Consider the following 19673-nt stretch of genomic DNA (forward strand, 5'->3'; position numbering starts at 1 on the left):
GGGGGTGCGAGCGGCGCGGGGCGGGGGCTGGGCCGGCCCGGCGGGCGGGCGCGAGGAGAGCAGAGCCCGCGGCGGCGGCGGCGGCGGCGCTGGCGGCGGCGGGCGCGGGGCGAGCGCGCCGAGGGGGCGGAGGAGTTACCGTGGGTTTGTTTACGCATTGCTGCCCGGCTCGGGGCACAGCCCGCACTCCCTGATTGGACACAAACTGGGGCACAGCCTCTCGCCGCCGCCCGCCAGGCCTCCTCGAGCCGCCGCCGCGCAGCTCCCGGAGCGCCCAGCCGGGCACGGCCCACGGCGGAGCCCAGGCCTGGAGGGGACAAGCCGCGGCGGCTGCCCGAGGCGGGCGTGGAGCCCAGCGTTCGCCGGGGGCTCTCAGTCGCCCACCTGTAGTGGCCCGACCTTGGCAAGGAGAAATTTGAAACTTCTCAGGCTGGAGACTTCCTATCGTACAGCCGCGGAAGGGCCACCTTCTCCCTCCACAGACGGAGGAAGTGTGCCCTTGAATAGATGGAAGGCAGCTCGAATGTCAGTGTGCCTCCCTGGCGATGGTCAAGTCCAGGCTTCCCGTATAAGCTGCCCCCCTACCTCAGAGCTCGCAGTTTCTTTTCCCTGGCTCCAGCTTCTTTCCTTCTAATCACAAAGTCCCTGCACCCCGCCCGCCACCCCACCAGAAGTGACCTTGCCGCCCTGATGCTGAAGATCTTCCGATGACTCACCATGGCCTCAAGCCTTAATGCCTCATTCTCACAGCCCCCAACATCTGGGCCTCCACCTTTCAGCCTCCTCTCCACTTTCCTACCCTCACCCCAAAGCCCCTGTTTACGGACACCACCTTAATGTGTGTCCTTTGACGCCTGATTTTGATCCTGCTCTGTTCTCTGCCGGAAAACCCCTTAGCTGCCTCCACCTGTCAAACTCCCTTGGACTCAGCTCCTGTAGCCATTTCCTACCATCTCTGCAGCCTTCCTGCTCCCCCAGGCAGAATCCTCCCTTGTGGCTCGCATCATTCTGACTTGGGGGTCAGTTGTGTGCCTGTACTGTACCCCCACTGATCTGTGAGTTCCTTGAAGAGAAGTCTGCTTTTAACAGAGCTCTGGTGACGGGAGAAATGAAAGCTGTAAGACTAATACTACCTCCGAGTGTCTGCAGCTCTGGTGGGATTGGAAAAATTCAGGAGTCTTTATCAAGAGGGTCTCCTCCTTTATGATGAGGTCCACAAACCTCATCTTGCAAAAGCAAACACTTCCAAAAACTGAGCATGCTCTCTGTTTTTCCTGCGTCTCTGTATCTCCTCCCCACCACACTTAGCTATGTGCCCTCTATACTCATAATGGGCACTTAAGTAACCTTTGAGGAATCAAATGGAATTCTACAGATATGTTCCTTAAGCCAAGGCTGGCGGTGATCAAAGCGAACAGAGAAAATCATGAAAAAATAGACATGAACCCGGTCATTTTACAGCTAATTCCTAGGCTAAGAGCCCTCCAGCCCTGTTAGCTAGTGTGGATTTGTCGCTGTCTGATCAAACACTGAAGTAGACCATGACCCTTCTTGAATCCTGGGACTGCTAGATTTTTGTCTCCGATGCACTGCCTGCAGTCCCATTAGGAAAACTTGCAACTTGGAACTCTGCAAGTGAATCCAAGTGAAAGTAAAGTTTTCTTTCCCAAGTGATTCAATAGCAATAATTTAATGCTGCAAATTAGTTACAAGTGTTGAAAGAACTGAAAGTTCAACTAGGGTAAGGTGAGGCAGTGCTGAGATTAGCAACTGCCGGACGTGGGTCTTCCCTGAGGCTGGAAGGGCAAAGAGGGGAGACTGCCAGAACCCTGAAGGGCTTGTTCAATAAGAGTTGGAGCCACAAAGGAAGTGCAACTACTGCAGGAGATGTCTTTCAAAGTAGAGAATAGGAGTCCCATGGTTTCTCCCTTCCTCCCACCCTCCAGGGCCATTCTGTGGTAGAAAGCAGGAGAATCCAGTGGACAAGATGACAGAGGGCAGGGGTCAGAATCGCTACAAATTATGTGAGAGCAGCAAAAAGAGAATGGATCTGAGAGCCCAGTGGCAAATGACTGGCACCTGGGCTTGGGTGCTGCATCTGGTTGCTTCTTCCTCCAGGCCAGATTCCACAGTGCAGCACGAACTTTCTCTTCCCAAGTCCTGGAATTCTCTCCCTCTTTCTTGTCCCTCTTTGACCTTCTGCTTCCATCACCCTTCTATCCTCCTCTTCTTCTCCATGACTCCCTTTCATTTCCTTTTTCTCTCTCATCTCCTGTACTCTGGCTCTCATTTTTTCTTTATGTACCCATATATATCCTCCTGACTTCTTTTTTTCCCCCTGCAGAGTCTCTTCTCCCCTCTTATTTTCCTATCCCTCCCTGGGCAGGATGGCAGCCTTCTTCAGCATGAAGGAGATGACCGGGTTCCCATGGAAGGAAGAGATTGGGAACTATCACATTGCTGCCTTTACAGGCAGTGTACTAGATATTTTACACACGTTATTTCATTTAATCTTCATCTCCTAGCTGGGCAACATTTAATCTGGTGGCTTTGCTATTTCCTGTTGTAAGGAAGGCTATGTGCCAGTCACCAACAACACTGCTGACGGTTCTTTTACCTTTCCTGTACATGGTCCCTGCACCCTTTCTTCTTCTTTTCCTACATCTTTTCCTTTCATTAGCACAGATACAGGTACTTAGCACAAATCCCAACCACCAACAGTCTAATACATCCCCACTCTAAATCTCCAAAGACAAAGGAGGTGGCATTTCAGCTGGCTCTTGAAGGATGGATAGATTTTCAATAGATGGAAAGAGAGGAAGGGTATTCTTGGTGGAACAGTAAATTACATGGTTTACCTTGTCTGAAACACAAGGAAAAACTAGGAAATGAGGTCATATTTCAGAAACTTGTGCTCAGCTCTCAGTTCTCCAAGACTGTTCAGAAACACAGATTATCCATGAGCATATTAAATATAGGTATGATTTATATAATTAGAATCAGAGTGTTTTAAAGCTAAAAAGAAATTTCAATCTTGTCTGGTCCAACATGCCCAGTTTTAAGTGAGGGAACCAAAGCCTAAAAGACTTAATACCTGGAATATTGTGATGATTAAACATGGGCATTAGAGTTTGACTACCTGTATTCAAATCCCTACTTTAACCAATTTTAGTTTATCTGATCTTGAATTTTCTGAAGTTTCCTCATCTATAAAATAGAGAAAAATGATAGAATCTACTACATTCTAATGATAGAATGAAATATTGTCATATGTAAAATACTCACTCTTACCCAGTTTGGACTGCTATAACAAACTACCGTGAACTGGGTGGCTTAAACAACAAACATTCAGTTCTCACAGTTGTGGAGTCTGGAGGTATGACATCAGGGTACCAGCATGGTCAGGGGTTGGCTGAGGGCCTTTCTTCCTCCTCTGGAGTGCTGACTTCTCATGGTATCCTTACATAGTGAAAAGACATTGAGCCTCAGAGCTCTCTGCCGTTCCTTTTATAAGGGCAGTCATCTCATTAATGAGGACTCCACTCTCATGACTTAATTACTTCCCAAAGGCCCTACCTCCCAATACCGTCATATTGGGGAGTAGGATTTCAACATATGAATTTGAGGGGAGGCGTGAACATTCAGTCAATTATGCACAAGTTATATGGTGCCTGGCATATAGACAGTACTCATTAAATAGAGACATAAAATATTATGGCTTCCTGTGGCTATCCAGCTAGTAAATACCAGAGCTAGAACTGGTCCCCCAAGTTTTTGAGGCCCTAATTTTATGTTCCCTGCATTATTTGAAGTTATGTCTTATGAGGCTTGTTTAACACCATCTGTGAAGATATGGTGCTCCTCTAGTCTGCTGTTTAAAGAAGTGCTCAGTTATCTTTCTAGCTCCAATTTCTCTACATTTCCTGCTTCCTGTTTCTGCCAGCCCTGGTTCCCTCCCAGCAGCCCTCAGCAATCCTAGCATACTGTGAAGTTCCAGGGGAGGAGGGGAGCATGAAAAATAGCAATAAACCTGTATTTTATAGTCAACTGTTTAGGTATAAGTTCTGATATAGTAAAATTTTACTAATTTAAATTTCATAGGGCCAAAAAATGTCATTGAATTAAAGATATTCAAATTATCTGTTATTCTTCAGCCTACAGGGTGTCAACTCTACAAGCTTAAATTTTAGTAGTTCCTCAGGGGGATTCACTGGGACCAAGAAAAAACCTTAAGTTTGGGGTATCTGTCTAATTCTTCAACAAAATTGTGATGGAAGAGAACAAATTTCTTTGTCTTTCCTTTCCTTTCTTAGTCACTGGTCCCACTTTTCAAAACTCCAGCCCCATGACCTTTGCATAGTCTACTGTCTCTGGACTGTAAGCATCTTGAGGCAATGAACCACTGCTTACTTGCCTTTTAATGTCTAGAACCTGCCTGAAGTATAATAGGCAGCCACATGTTGAACTGACTGACTTGAGCACGGCTGCACTTACCGAAGGAATCCCTTCCTCCTCCCCCTTCCAGTCTTCCTCTCCTCAGTTAGTTGTCACCCTGCTACCCTAATGCAGTGGAAAGCATGGCAACAGCTGAATGTGAAATAAATGTACATTTTACATTATGAAGTACATTTAAAGAGGTTTATTTTAGTGGTGTAAAGCCAGGCAGTATTTTAAGAAGATCAGGAAGACATTTTTGGGGCAGCTGGACTTTCCTAACACCTTCACATCACACCACACAAACTGAAGCTTATCTCTCCTATAAATAAAGGCTACTTGACTTTCATTGTTACACATTTTACTTTAGATTTCTTAGGTTAACTGTCGACAGCCTCTATTCTACATATAGGTGTATTAATTATCCTGCCTAAGTTATTTCTTAAAAGGTACTATTTGTCTTAATCTTAGAAAGTGAGTAATTGTCCCACTTTTCTCTTTTACTTCCAGGCCAGACTAATGATTCAATACCTTGGTCACTCACTGCCTTTTGAATTCCTGAAATCTACTTTCTACTTCCTCTAATTCATTTACATGCTTCCTCTAGGAAATTGGAAGGAATCCAAAGGATTAATTCTAGATCAACTTCTCATTTTGTGAAAGAGGAAATTGAAGAACAGAAATGTGTAGTGGCAGAATCTCCAGTTCCCAAAGCATTCATCCCATGCTCCATCCTCTTATTATGTGTCTTTAAAACAGCTAAAGTGAACTTTCCATTGTCAGCTTCCCACCTGACTTCCCTGTTTATGCCAATCACCACCATCCATTGGGTTCTTTAGGATTAAAATTGGTGATCTTTGATGACTGCCTTCTCTTTAGACCTCTACTTCCACTTCAGGATGTCTCTCTTACTTGTCTTTTTTGTCTGAATTTTCCCCATTGTTCAGGGCATTTTCTCTTTACAACCGTTATTACAATAGGTTGCTAATAGTTTCACTGTCTTCAAACTCTTTCTGTCATAGAGTGAACCTAGCAGAAGAACTAACAATATAAGTCAAACAATTTTATAGTTATAGTAAGATGGTGCCATTTTGCCATATAAAATCAAATTCAGCATGCTTTCAGACTATCAATAAAATATGAATTTTTTTGTCAAGCCTTTCTGGTTCTGAAATATATAGCGATAACTAACTGTGTGATCTTGGGCACATTTAAGTTCTACGAACTGCAATGTCCTCAGTCTGTTAACTGGTGATATTATTAGTATATATGCCTAACTCAAAGGCTTGTTTGAAAATTAAATGGGATAACGAATGTAAAGTACTTAATAGTAATAGTTGTAATAACTATTTACTATTGACCAAACATTAGTCTAAGCTGTTTAAATGAATTATGTCACATCAACCCTATAATGTATATACCATTATTATAGCTAGATGAGAAAACTGAGGCCCAGAGAAGTTAAAAAACTTGCCTAAGGTCAACTAGCTAAGAAGTGGCTAAACCAGGATTCACACACCAGTGTGTTACATGGGAATAACTTAGTACAGTACACAGTACTAAGTTAATTTGTTATTTATTATTATTAATATCACTTTAAAGAGAGGAGAAAACCTTTTTATCTGCTTTCCTTGAAGATTTGTTTCTGAAGTTGAGCCTTAGCATCACTTTTGGAAGACACGGATAATTCTTAATAATTAAATGTGCTGAGTACCACTTGTTTCTGCTTCCCAAAGAGAGGCAGGAAGGATGGTTAGGGGTTCTTGCATTGCTTGGACCCTGTAATCACCCTGGTCCTCCCCATCTCCACTTTGCCTTTCATAATATCCTTAATATTATAAAATGGGAATGACACAGGCGATCTCTGACTCAGGCATAGTTCATAGTGACAGGCCAAAGATTTATTCTCTGATTGTCCCTTAAAGTTTCTTTAAAGCTTTCTCATGGATAGAACCAGAAGATTCTCTGTGTGTAGCTCTACTTGTTCTACCTCAGATATTTCTTCCTCAGAAGACAATTTTAAGAAAGGGAATCTCCCCAGTGGCTTCCCAGCAAATAATTCTTTTGGTTTCTACTATAGTTATTTTATTTCTTGCTTTAGGGTATCATTTATACCATGGTCATCAAATGGTCTTATCTAACCATCTTCTGCCTGTTGATGATACTAAAAATAGAACAAAATGCCTTACTACTAGTTTTGAAGTTCCTTTCCAGGTGCCCATGAATTATTATATTTCTGCCTTGTGTATGGCACACCATACCCTCTCTGTTCCTTTCCTTTCCTCAACGTTGTATTCTCCCCCTGAGCATCTAGCTGTTTATATTTGAACATCTAGTCTTTTGGATTCAAGCAAAAATTGACCTTGGCCTTCTAATATGAGATTTTTATAGATCTTAGACTCATAAGACGCTAACCCTGGAAGGACTTTTATAGATAACAGAGGCCAACAGATTCTTTTTCTAGTGAGGAACCAATACCCAGTGAAGCCAAGGGTCAGATGCAACCCTACAAAGCCTATGATGGGAGGAAGCCAGAACCAGACCCAAGACATCTGCTCCATTTGTTTCTTATGAGTTGGAGTAGGATACCTGGAAATAATGAGAAATTCACAAGGGTCTTCTCCCCAAATGTTTTAAGTTTTTGTATCAGTGGTTTTCTTAATACATATTCAGGAGACCTAGAGGAATAGGAATTCCATGATCTAAAACACTGAGGCATAAAGAGACAAGAATTATAGAGCTGGGACTGTGTCACTTAAGGATCATCTTTCTTTCCCAGTGGTACTTTGTACAGTGCCTTCACCTCAGCCAACCCTCAACAATGTTGATGACAATGATGGTTAAGGATGACTATGTCTCATATTTCTCTGTTCTCAGTCCTTTTCTGCCATTTTGTTCTCCATAGCCCCAGCTATTTCTGGGTTTTAAGCCTTCTAGAAACTTGCCTCATCTAGTTTGGAGTTTAATGAGGGCATTGGGTGTGTATTCTGCAGTTGCATTTCATAATTATCACGATGGTAATAACTTCAAATGATTAGGGATCTACTCCCAAGCACACACATACATTTTGAAACCTTTTTAAACTGGAGGAAGTATGTTCCTAATATGTAACCATTTATTGCAAAAAAGAAACATTCTCTGGTTAGATAATCAGAGAAATACTGGATGAAACAAAATTAAACAGTTTAATGTTGATTTGTTTTTATAGGAATTTTCAGGATCTTTAGAACACTAATGTGAATCCTCAATTTCTAAGGGGGGGCAGGGTGATAAAATATGTAGAATTCCCCAAACATCTTTGATCATAAAATCATTTACTCATTGAACATCTTTCTAATGGGACTGTTTCAAATGATCCGATACCTTTCCCTAGGGCTTGTTTCCTTCTGTGTAATGACTAAGACAGTGCCTCTTCTCATTATTTATCATTTCAGGACATATGCTGTTATTTTCAGCCCGAATTTCTGTTATTTTTCATCCCAATTTTCTCTAACCATAAGCTGTTTAACTCTGACCTCATATGTGAGCTGCTCATTTCCCATAATCATCTCAGCTCTCCTGTTCTAATCTACAGTTTTCAAGGTGTACAGAATCAAAAAACTTAACAATAATTACAGTGATGACAACTAACATTTATTGAGTTTGTACTGTGGTCCAGACATTGAGCTAACACATGTTGTAACATCCTTCTTAATTGTCACCACAATGCTATAAGGTCGTTATTGTTAATATTTTCATTTTACACATGAGGAACCTGAAGAGAGCTTATGTAACTTTCCCCAAGAAGGTTGCATGTGGAAGAACTGGAGCTGGGTTTTTAACCTGACTGTGTTCAACTTTTACCTAATACCTAGCATTGCCCTTCCAGTGCTAGTTCTATTTTTTTTTTTTTTTAATAAAAATGTGCTGCCTCTCCAAGCAGAATCCTTTAGAAGCAAAGGGCCCATGGTCCAGCCTTCAGTTCACGCTTCTGTGCTTGGCACAGCACTTGGCATGCTGTAGCCAATACTCCTTTGAAAAGAGAGATTAAGCAACTTGCCAAAACCATTAAGGTAGTAAATGATAGACCCATGTTTGGAACACATAACCACACTCATCACATCCTCTCATGAAGTTCTCATCAGCACCACACTCAGTGCATCAGGTGAGTCCCCTTTCTTTTTCGAGGTCACCCACACTTGGCTTCTGAGCATCCCAAACAGGAAGTTTTGTCCACTCCTACCCCCATGTTCATTTTCCACTCTCCTTATAACAGACAGCGGTCCTAAACCTAGTGAACTAAATGTACTGGTAAATGGCTAATGGGCTAATGGCACTTTGGTGGTTGTCTTTAGGTAATTTTATTGTTAGGAAGATGTTCTAAACCCCAGCACTTTCATTTGGGAGCTTTTCCAGAGGTTGAAATCTCTCAATTTACAATCAAAACGTCAGGGCGGCAGCGAGATGGTGCAGCCAGGTCATGCAGGTAGTGGTGCGCCCCCGCCACCCCGTGGGACCCTTAGTCCCACGCGCTGGCCACGTGCGCGCCCCCGTGGTAGCGTTGGAGGCACCACACAGCATTTCAGGAAGGCGGGCCATCAAAGGGTCTTCATGAGAGAAACGTGGCTGCCTCCCCTCGGGTGCCAATCTGTGGTGGAGGCTGGCTCCCCGCAGAGAACGACCACAATCCGCTGGGTCTTGCACGGCTGGACGCCGCCTGGGCAAGGCTTTAGTGACCGTCTTTCCCTTCGTGACCTTGGCCTCTGTGATAGGCAGGCCCGGCAGCTGCCCCGACGTCCCGGCCAGCTGGAGCCTATTTTCCTTCCTCTAAACTTCATCATGTCAGGTTCGAAGCAAACTGCGGAGAAGCCCCACGAGAAGGCCTGGACATCTCCCTACCCTGGCTCCAAGGTGGAGCGAGGCTCGGTTCCCAATGAGAAAGTGAGCTGACTGGCTGAGTGGTGAGAGTACACGCCCGTGGAATACACTATCAGCTCTGTCTTGGCCGGGCCCGTGTGGGCAGACCCCCAGGTGGGCGAAAGGAACTTGTCTCCTAAGTTTAACGAAAAGGATGGGCATGTGGAGAGAAGGAGCCAGCATGGTCTGTATCAGATTGAGAAGGGAAGACCCAGAAATCCTGCAAGTCAGACAGCATTGGTTGTCAAAGGGCTTTTGGGGCGTTGGGGCCCCAATCATGCTGCAGATCCCATCTTAACCAGGTGGAAAAGGGATAGCAAGGGAAGTGAAATTACCCACCCTATTTCTGGGGAAAATATGGTGCAATTTGTAGCCATCAAAAGGAAGGACTGTGGAGAATGGGCAATCCCAGGGCGGATGGTGGATCCAGGACAGAAAATTAGTACTACTTGAAGAGAGAATTTGGTGAGGAAGCCATGAACTCTCTACAGAAATCTAGGGGAGAAGTGCAGGAGTTGGAGAGACAATTTCACAAACTCTTCAGGAACATTTTGTTATCTGTAACGGCTATGGGGACGATCCTTGGAACACAGATAACTCATGGATAGAGACAGAAGCTGTGAACTACCATGATGAAACCGGTGAAATAATGGGCCACCCTCCACTGGAAGCTGGCGATGATGCCAAGAAAGTGAAATGAGTGGACATGAATGATAAACTCGAGCTTTATGCCAGCCACTCCCAATTTATTCAACTTGTGGCTAAGACACAAGGTGCCCACTAGAGTGAAGACATGTATGCTGATTGCCAGGGATAGTGGCTTGGAGTCTCATATGAGCCAAAGGCCTTCAAATGATCAAGAGTGGATAAGAGGCAAACAGCACAGAAGACAGAGGGACACCCCTTTGGTGATTATTTCCAAAACTGTGCTGTATAAAGGCTTTGTATCAGGGAATAATATTAGACAAATATGGGGAAATGGGATCACAGAATTTTTGGCTTTCCTGTTAGAAGAAGAATATACTCATATGCTGTATATATTGTATACATGGGTTAAACTAAGTTGTACAATTACTACTCTTTGGAGAACTGTAGGAAAAACAATGACATCTTCCTTAATAACCATAGGCTCTACTTTTCATCTCGTTTGTATTTGTCAGTTCTTCCTCCTGATGTTTTAATGTGGCTTAATCTAATGTATAATCTGACTTTTGGGTTAACATTTATTTTTTAAATGTAGCTTTGTGTGGTCTTGCATTCCTTGCTTTTGAGTATGGAAGCTCTCTGGTTTTTCTTTTTTTTTTTTTAGAGCTACAGTTTTACGGGAAAAGTTCAATCTCTATTTTGGTCCACAAGGATCAAGTACTTATGAACCAGACAAAAAAAAAAATGCAGTGACAAAATGAGCTTAGATCCAGCCCTCTGGTTATCAGAACCCTTTCTGTCTGAACAGAATAAACTAAGCTGAAGATACTGGTTTCTTCTCATCTCAGAAGAAGATCCTACAAATGTCGATTCTTGTCATGCAGATGCCTTTATTGGGACATGTATGTAATCCAAGCCAAATGAAAATACAATAATTCACACCTACCTTTTCTCAGTTAAAACAAAAATCCAATATATAAACAGAGAAGATACTTATAGTCAGGTTTCAAACACAGAGACAGCCTCTCTGGCAAGAATGAGGGGATTTCAATAGCAACAAATAGGTCAGAAACCTGTTTTCCTCTTTTGTTTCTCATCGCCTAAAACAAGCCAGTTAAATTTATTTGCAACATATGGAAAATTAACTCAAACCACTATAATGAGCCTTTTATGACTGAGGGAAAAATAGACAATTGCAGGAGTTGATAGCTACATAAGAAGATCACTTCAATAATAGCCGACACTTAAATTCCTCTTACTATGTACAAGCACCTTTTCACATGCTTTATGTATGGTGACTTATTGATTCCTAAGGATCACCCTATAAGGAAGGTACCCTTCTGTTGCAGGTCAGGTTCACTGGAAAGCAGACTCCAAGAGGGAGATTAGATTACAAGATGTTTACCAGGGAGTGGTCTTGGGATCAATACTTGGGAAAAGAAAGAGAAGAAAGCAGGATTCAGCTAAATGAGCAGTTGAGCTGGAATACAGGCCCAATAGAAGCCTCATCCAACTCCATCTGGAACTCCGGAGCTGGGAAGGCCTTTCTAGCTTTCTTTAATTGGAGTGATGGGGTCAGGCCTTTATACCCTGTGTTGATCAGCCATTGGATATAGCTGACCCTGGAAGAAGGCATGACCTCGAGGGAGAGAATTTCTTCAGCCAAGACAATCTCCAAGAGGACTGACAGCTAAGGGCCATCTTCTGGCAATAATCCCAGACACTGAGAAGTGGAATCTGGAAGAAGGGGGTGTGGGGTGCATTGCAGGGTCTACCACATATTATTATCTCGGTTTATGGATTATATAACTGAGGCACAGAGAGGTTACAGAACTTGAATAAAGTTATACAATCAGTAAGTGGTGGAGATAAGAGTAGAGCATAGATCACTGGGCTCCACATTCCACACCCTTGACCACAATACCAGTCTCTTGATAATTACCCTCCTACAGTTACTGGATTCCCTGTGCACTGTTCTTTTAAAGAAAAAAAGAAGTTGTCATACCATTATATCTCTTCCTGCATGCACATTTGATCAGAGTTCCCTTTTCTAAATTTGAAGGACAGTTGCATGATTTTATTTTTCTTTTGAAAAATGTTGTATTTATGTGGGTGATGACAGTTGTGAAAAGTTCACCTATGGATGCTCATCGTTGTTCACACCCAGGAACAAATTTAATACATCACTTTTACTTGAGCATTCTACAACTGCTTCTTTTTAGGATGGAGCCCTTTGTCCTCTATATTAGTCTCCTCTCAATCACTTTTCCAGGTGAGATATACCTTCTGTCTTTATTTAAATAATTTAAGCACCCGGTTTGCCTAGCGTTTTCTGAATGTTCCTGAAACCTACTTCATTTTTATCCTAAAATGTAAAATTCCTTAAATACATTTACATATATTTACTACTCAATTATTGCAAAAACATAAAATAATGTTCTTTAAAAAGTAACAAATTTAATATATCCAGAACAGAATTGTTGATTTTTTCCCCCAGAAAACTGTTCCTCCATCACTCTTCCCTGGTAAGTGGCACCAAAATCCACTCAAATTGGACAAGAAAACAATTATCCTAGATTCCTTGCTTTCCCTGTACCAACATGTCCAGCCCATCTGTAAAATTTACTCAGCTCTACCTCCAATAAAATACATCCAGGGTCAGTTGCTGCTCTGCCACTTCACTTACCACCCTAGACAAGCCACCAACTCTCCTTCTCTAAACTCCAGCAATGGCCTCCCAACAGGCCTTACTTCTGCTCCCCTCCTCCTCCTGCAGGTCATTTCCCCCAAAAAATGAAATGACATTTTTAAAAATGCCAGTCACATCTTGTCCCACCCTCCATTTATTTTTTGAGATGGAGTTTTGCTCTTGTTGCCCAGGCTGGAGTACAATGGCGCGATCTCGATTCACCACAACCTCTGCCTCCTGGATTCAAGTGATTCTCCTGCCTTGGATTCACCATGTTGCCCAGGCTGGAGTACAATGGCGCGATCTCGATTCACCACAACCTCTGCCTCCTGGATTCAAGTGATTCTCCTGCCTTGATTCACCATGCCCAGCTAATTTTGTATTTTTAGTAGTAGAGATGGGGTTTCTTCATATTGGTCAGTCTGGTCTCTAACTCCCGACCTTCCACCTGCCTCGGCCTCCCAAAATGCTGGGATTACAGGCATGAGCCACTGCACCTGGCCTCCCACCATCTTAAAACCACTGGATCACTTCCTTTTGTACATAAAATGCAAACTCCTGACACTAGGCACTTGTTCTGGACAATGCATACTGCTCCAGTCTCACTTGGAAAGCTAGTAACATTCCACTTTTGACTAGGCTGGCCTTCCTCTTCTGAACATACTTCATGCTTGCTTCTGCCCCAAGGCCTTTGCTTTGCTTTTCCCTGCCCAAAATGTCCTTCCCACACAAAATCAGTTCCTTAGGTCATTCAGGTCTCATTCATTTAACAGCCCCTCAAAGAGAGATGTCCGGACCACTTCAGCTAAAGTGACCCATGTAGTCTGTTCCTACTGCCTTGCCATGATTTACTTTCTACACAGTATTTAATACTGGCTCAAATTATCTTCCATATGTTCTGTTTACATTATGAAGAAGAGAGCCTTGCATAAGAGCGAGGATTTTTCTGTCTCATTGACTACTGTAGCACTACTACCAAAATAGTCTCTGGGATATCAACAAATTATTTGTGGAAAATAGCTGCTGTTAACATTTTTTGATATACTCTTTCCGCCTTTTTAAAAAAGTATAAATGTGACTTAAGTTAAAAATTTTTTATTTAGATTTTGAAAAACATTGCAGAACAGTACACATAATTCCTGTGTAGCCCTTAGCCCAGCTTCTGCAAATGTTGACAACTTATTTATTTGTAGTAGTATTATTGAAACTAGAAAATGAACATTGATTTAATACTTTTTACTATTAATTAACCTACAGATCTAATTCGAAATTTTCCAATCATTCCACTAATGTTCCTTTTCTATTCCAAAATCCAATGGTTCCACATTTCATTTATGTCTTTTATTGTATCTCTTTTATTTTCTCCAATCTTGGAAAGTTCCTAAATCTTTTTTGTCTTTCAGAAACTTGTCACTTTCGAGAGTACTGGTCAGCTTTTTAGTAGACTGTCCCTCTACTGACATTTTCTCATGGATAAATTGAAGTTATACATTTTTTGGCAGATGTGATTTGCTTGGGTAGTATATTTAAGAAATTAAGGTGAATTTTTTTAGCATAATCACTACTAGACAGTAAATAGGATATGCTATATATTTTTATGTCACTGTGGAATTTCCAATCACCTTATATTACTTTTGACCCACATTTTTACATTTTTCTGCATATACACACTATATTTAACTTTCCAAACCTTCTCTATAAAGGACTTGAGGTCTAGGAAGTGCTAAATTTCATTACCTATCCTCTCTATTCTCTTTCTTCAAGTTCCTGAGATGACAATGAATGTTGTGTTATCCTGCTGTATCAGTTACCTATTTTCACACAAATACTTCAATCCCAAAACACACTGGCTTGAAACAACAAACATGTAATTAGTCTGTCAGTTTAAAGTTTGACAATTAGGGTTTGACTGGGTGGTTTTTCTGGTCACTGCGGGGCTCATTCCCATGTTTGGGCATTGGGTGGCTATTGGCTGATCTAGGATGACCTTAGATGGGATGATTGAAGAGACTTCTCTGTGTCTCATCTCCCATTTTCTGTCAGATTAATCCAGGGATGATCTCATGGCAATGGCAGAGTAGCAAAGGTCAAATGACAATATACAAGCGTTCTTAAGTCCCAGGCTTGGAATCGACATCGTCATTTTCCCTGGACTCTATCAGACAAAGCAAATGACAACATCAACCTAGATTCAATGAATAGGGAAATGACTCCATGATATAGTTTAGATATCTGTGTCTCCAACACATCTCATGTTGAAATGTAATCCCTAGCATTGAAGGTGGAGCCTGGTGGGAGGTGTTTGGATCATGGTATATCCCTCATGAATGGCTTAGTACCATCCCCTTGGTGATAAGTGAGTTGTCACAAGATCTGGTTGTTTAAAAGTGTGTGGCATCTCCCCCAACTCACTTTCTCTCTCTCTCTCTCTCTCCTGCTCTCCTTCTCCTCTCTCTCTCTCTCACTCTTGCTCTGGCCATGTGACATGACTACTCCTGCTTCACCTTCTCCATGAGTAAAATCTCCCTGAGGCCTCCCCAGAAGCCAAGCAAATGTCAGCAACATGCTTGTACAGCCTGCAGAACCATGAGCCAATTAAACGTCTTTTCTTATAATTACCCAGTCTCAAGTATTTCTTTATGCAATGCAATAATAGCCTAACTCTACTTAACATCTGTAGTGAGAGAAAGTAGAAAGTCACATTGCAAAGGGTATGAATACAGAGGGAGTGAATAATTCAGGGCCATTTGCACAGTCAATAGGCCCACATCCTTGTGCCTTTTTTCTTTCTAACAACTTTGAGATATAATTCACATACTATACAATTCCCCCAATTAAATTGTTCCGTTCAGGCCAGACCTGGTGGCTTATGCCTGTAATCCCAGCATGTTGGGAGGCTGAGGTGAGAGGATCACTTGAAGCCAGAAGTTCAAGATCAGCTTGGGCAACATAGCAAAACCCTGTCTCTACCACAAAAAAAAAAAAAAAAAAAAAAAAAAAGGAAGAGAGAAAGATGGAAAATTTAAAACTTCAGCGTTTAGTTCAATAGTTTTTACTATACTCACAGGTTGTGCAACAAAGACCACAATCTCTTTTTAGAATATTTTCAACGTCCCAGAAGGAAACATTATACCTATTAACAGTCGCTCCCATTTTTTCTCTCTCCATATCCCCCAGTCCTGCCAATCACCAATCTACTTTCTGTCTCTATGGATTTGCCTTTTCTGGACATTTAAAATAAATGGAATCATACAACTATGGTCTTTTGTGACAGACTTCTTTTACTTAGCATATTTTCAAAGGTTTTTTTCATGTTGTCACATATATCAGGACTTTATTGTTTTCTTGTTTTTTGTTTTTTGAGACAGAGTATTGCTCTGTCACCCAGGCTGGAGTGTAGTGGCACAATCTTGGCTCACTGCAGCCTCCACCTCCTGGGTTTGAGCCTCCTGCCTCAGCCTCCTGAATAGCTGGGACTACAGGTGCATACCACCACACTGGCTAGTTTTATGTATTTTTTTTTAGTAGAGACGGGGTTTCACCATGTTGGCCAAAATGGCCTAGATCTCCTGACCTTGTGATCTGCCCACCTCAACCTCCCAAAGTGCTGGGATTACAGGCGTGAGCCACCATGCCTGGCTCATTGCTTTTTATGGCTAAGTATTTATCCATATTGCTATATCACATATTTATCCATTCATTAATTGGTGGACATTTGGGTTCTTTCCACTTTTGGCTATTATTAACAATGCTGTTATGAATATTCATGTACAAGTTTATGTGTAGACATATATTTTCTTTTGTCTTGGGTATACACTTATACCTAGGAGTGGAATTGCTAGGTCACATGGTAACTCTATGTTTAACCTTGAGGAACTGCCAAATTGTTATTCCAAAGTGACTACACCATTTTGCATTTTCTCCAGTCATATATGAGAATTCTAATTTCTCCACATTCTTGCCAACACTTGTTATTGTCTGTCTTTTTTATTATAGTTATGCTAGCAGGCATGAAGTTATGTCTCATTGTGACTTTGTTTTTCGTTTTCTTATGGCTAATGATGTTGAGCATCTTTTCAAGTGCTTATTGACAATTTATATATCTTTTATGGAGAAATGTCTATTCTGATTTTTTGTCCATATTTAATTTGTTAATTACTTTTTAACTATTGAGTTGTAAGAGTTTTTGTTAGTGTATTCTGGATACAAGCCTGTCTTTAAATATATGATTTGCAAATATTTTCTCCCATTCTGTAGGCTGTCTTTTCACTTGCCTAACAGTGTGTCTGAGAAAGCACAACAGTTTTTAATTTTTGTGAAATATAATATTTTGAAATATTTTTGGTCAATTTGCTTTCAGTTTCATATTTAAGAAAGTGCTGCATAATCTACAGTCACAAAGATTTATCCCCATATTTTCATCTAAGAGTTGTAAAGTTTTAGCTCTTACATTTTAGGTCTTTGGTCCATTTTGAGTTGATTTTTGTATACGGTGTTAAGCAGGGGTCCAATTCATTCTTTTTCATGTGGCCATCTGGTTGTCTCAGCACCACTTGTTGAAAGATTGTTCTTTCTCCCATTGAACTGTCTTGGCACCCTTGTCAAAAATCAATTATCTAAATGTGAGTGTTTATTTCTGTACTCTCAATTCAATTTAATTGATCTATTACGTCTATCCTTATGCCTATACCACACTGTATTAATTACTGTAGTAAGTTTTGAAATTGGGGAGAATCTGTCATGCTTTTGCACTTGGTTGTTCCTTATTTTTTTCTGATTATTTTCCAATTCATCTCATAAAACTCAACTCAGACATCTTCTTCTCTAAGAAGCTTTCTCTAACTCACATTGGTAGAGGTGATCTTTTATTCCTTTGTGTGACCTCATATATTTCTCTATTGTAGAATTTCATTAAAATTTATTTTTATTGAAGTCAAAGGCTGTGTCTTATTCATTTTTACATTCCCAGTATCTAGCGTAGTGTCTGATCCACAGTAAGTGCTCAATAAACGTCTACCAAAAAGCATAGAAGAGATAAAGGTTTTGTCTGCTCAACACTGCAGTTTATCTGTTAACATTTCTGGGGATTTTTAGCATAAGTCCAAGAGTATTTGTTCATATTGGTGCAACTTTCTGCCACTTTTCACATCTAGCAATGGTTGGGCAATTGTTCACTTTGATGAATCATTCCAGCTATTCTCAGCATGCTGCTGAACGTTCTCTTTTCATCAGGGCCTTTATCTAATAGGATGACAAACTGATGAAAGTAAAATTATGGGAATTACAAAGTAATAGGGTGATGTGGTTTGCTTCATCGCTTGCTTGCGGTTTGGTACACACAGTCCCTGTGCACCTCCCTTTTCCTTCCTGCACAATAATAACAATAACATACATTTACTCTGTGCCAGGCACCATGCAGGCATTATCATGAATGCTTTCTTATCCAGACCAAAGGAAACATTTTAAGATTGCTTTTTGTTTAGCAAAGAAAAATCTATGTGTGCCACTTCAAACTAACAGCTTTGTGAGTCCAGAAGCTCTTTTCCTTCTTTCTTGGCATTTACTATGGCTGCATGTATATATAATAAGAACCTGAATGAAATAGAAAAGCTGAGAAACATTTTTTCCTTTATCATTAAATAATTCAGAGTGAATTAAGGAGTCAAATACAAATAAAAGCCATTTGATTGAACTCTGTTGAGTTTTACAATGCTAAAATGTACATATGGCAGTGTACTTTCTAGGTGAGAAAAATTTTGCCTTTTAGGAGTTCTTGAAAGGTTTTGATAGTATACACTTTAAGAAATGGAAGATTGTCAAGACTTTCTCCATGGTTATATGACACTTGAATGCTAAAACCACATTTCAGTGAGGTAGGCTTTGTTCCTGTATTTGCCACTAGCTGTAGGAACCTGGGCAAGTTGCTTCACCTATCCAAATTTCCTTATAACTTATAATTCCATAAGTGTTACATTGACAGATACATGCAACAATTTTATGCATTCATTATTGGAGAGAGTATATAGACTTACACTTTTATAAATATACTATATTTTTAAAAAGCAACATTTTCAAAACAAGAATAAGGATTTATATGTGTGAAAAACCTGAATCCTATTATAACTGTAATTTCTTTTAAGAAGGTATTTTAAGAAAATTAGTATATTAGTTATCTATTAGTGCTTAGCAATATTATCAACAATGTATGGCTTGAAACAACACATATTTATTATCTCACAGTTCCTGTGGATCAGAAGTTTGGGTGTAGCTTAGCTGCTTCAGGGAAGCAGAAGGGTGTAATCAAGGTGTTCACTGGGGCTGCTGTCTGACCTGAGGCTTGACTGGGGAGGGATCTGTTTCCAAGCTCATGTGATTGTTGGTCACATTGAGTTCCTTGCAGGTTGTTGCACTAAGGGCCTCAGTTTCTTGCTGGCTACTAACCAGAGGCTATCCTCAGTTTTTGCCACTTGACCCTCTTTGTAGGCCAGCTCACAACATGGCAGCTTGCTCCGTTGGTCAGAAGCAAGTCACAGGTCCCATCCCTACTTAAGGGAGAGGATCCACAAGGCATGAGCACCAGGAAGTTAGGACCATGATGGCCACCAGAGCATCTGTCTACCACAATATGAAAACTACAAAAGATACAAGAGCAGTGGAGTAGGATAACATTCTAGGAGGCACACCATCTCCAACACACACACACACACACACACACACACACACACACACACACACACAGATTGAGAGAGAGAGAGAGAGAGAGAGAGAGAGAGAGAGAGAGAGAGAAACTTTTGCGACAGGGGGAGCATTTGGTTTCTCCCTTATCTATTTCAGGAAATGCTGCCATCCATTGCTCAGTCCTCAAACCCAGCAGATACCTCTGACTGTATTCTCTAGCCAGCCAACCCCCAATCCAATCCATCAATAAGATATCAAAAATGATCCTTCTCCTTATTTTTGCTGCTGCTTACCATTCCCAGTCACCACTGTCTCTCCCCAAGCCATTGTT

The 19673-nt window shown here is 41.3% G+C and overlaps 1 pseudogene across 1 annotated transcript; it reads left to right on the forward strand.

Annotated features, from left to right (window-relative positions):
* Positions 1–164: 164 nt before the first annotated feature.
* On the forward strand, positions 165–10566 carry LOC116528334 (annotated as a pseudogene). The gene has a single exon (XR_004258989.1). The product of XR_004258989.1 is annotated as an ADP-ribose pyrophosphatase, mitochondrial pseudogene (transcript).
* Positions 10567–19673: the final 9107 nt, after the last annotated feature.

Source organism: Sapajus apella, unplaced genomic scaffold (assembly GCF_009761245.1).
Source record: "Sapajus apella isolate SASKATOON/1434 unplaced genomic scaffold, GSC_monkey_1.0 scaffold58, whole genome shotgun sequence".
NCBI lineage: Eukaryota > Metazoa > Chordata > Mammalia > Primates > Cebidae > Sapajus > Sapajus apella.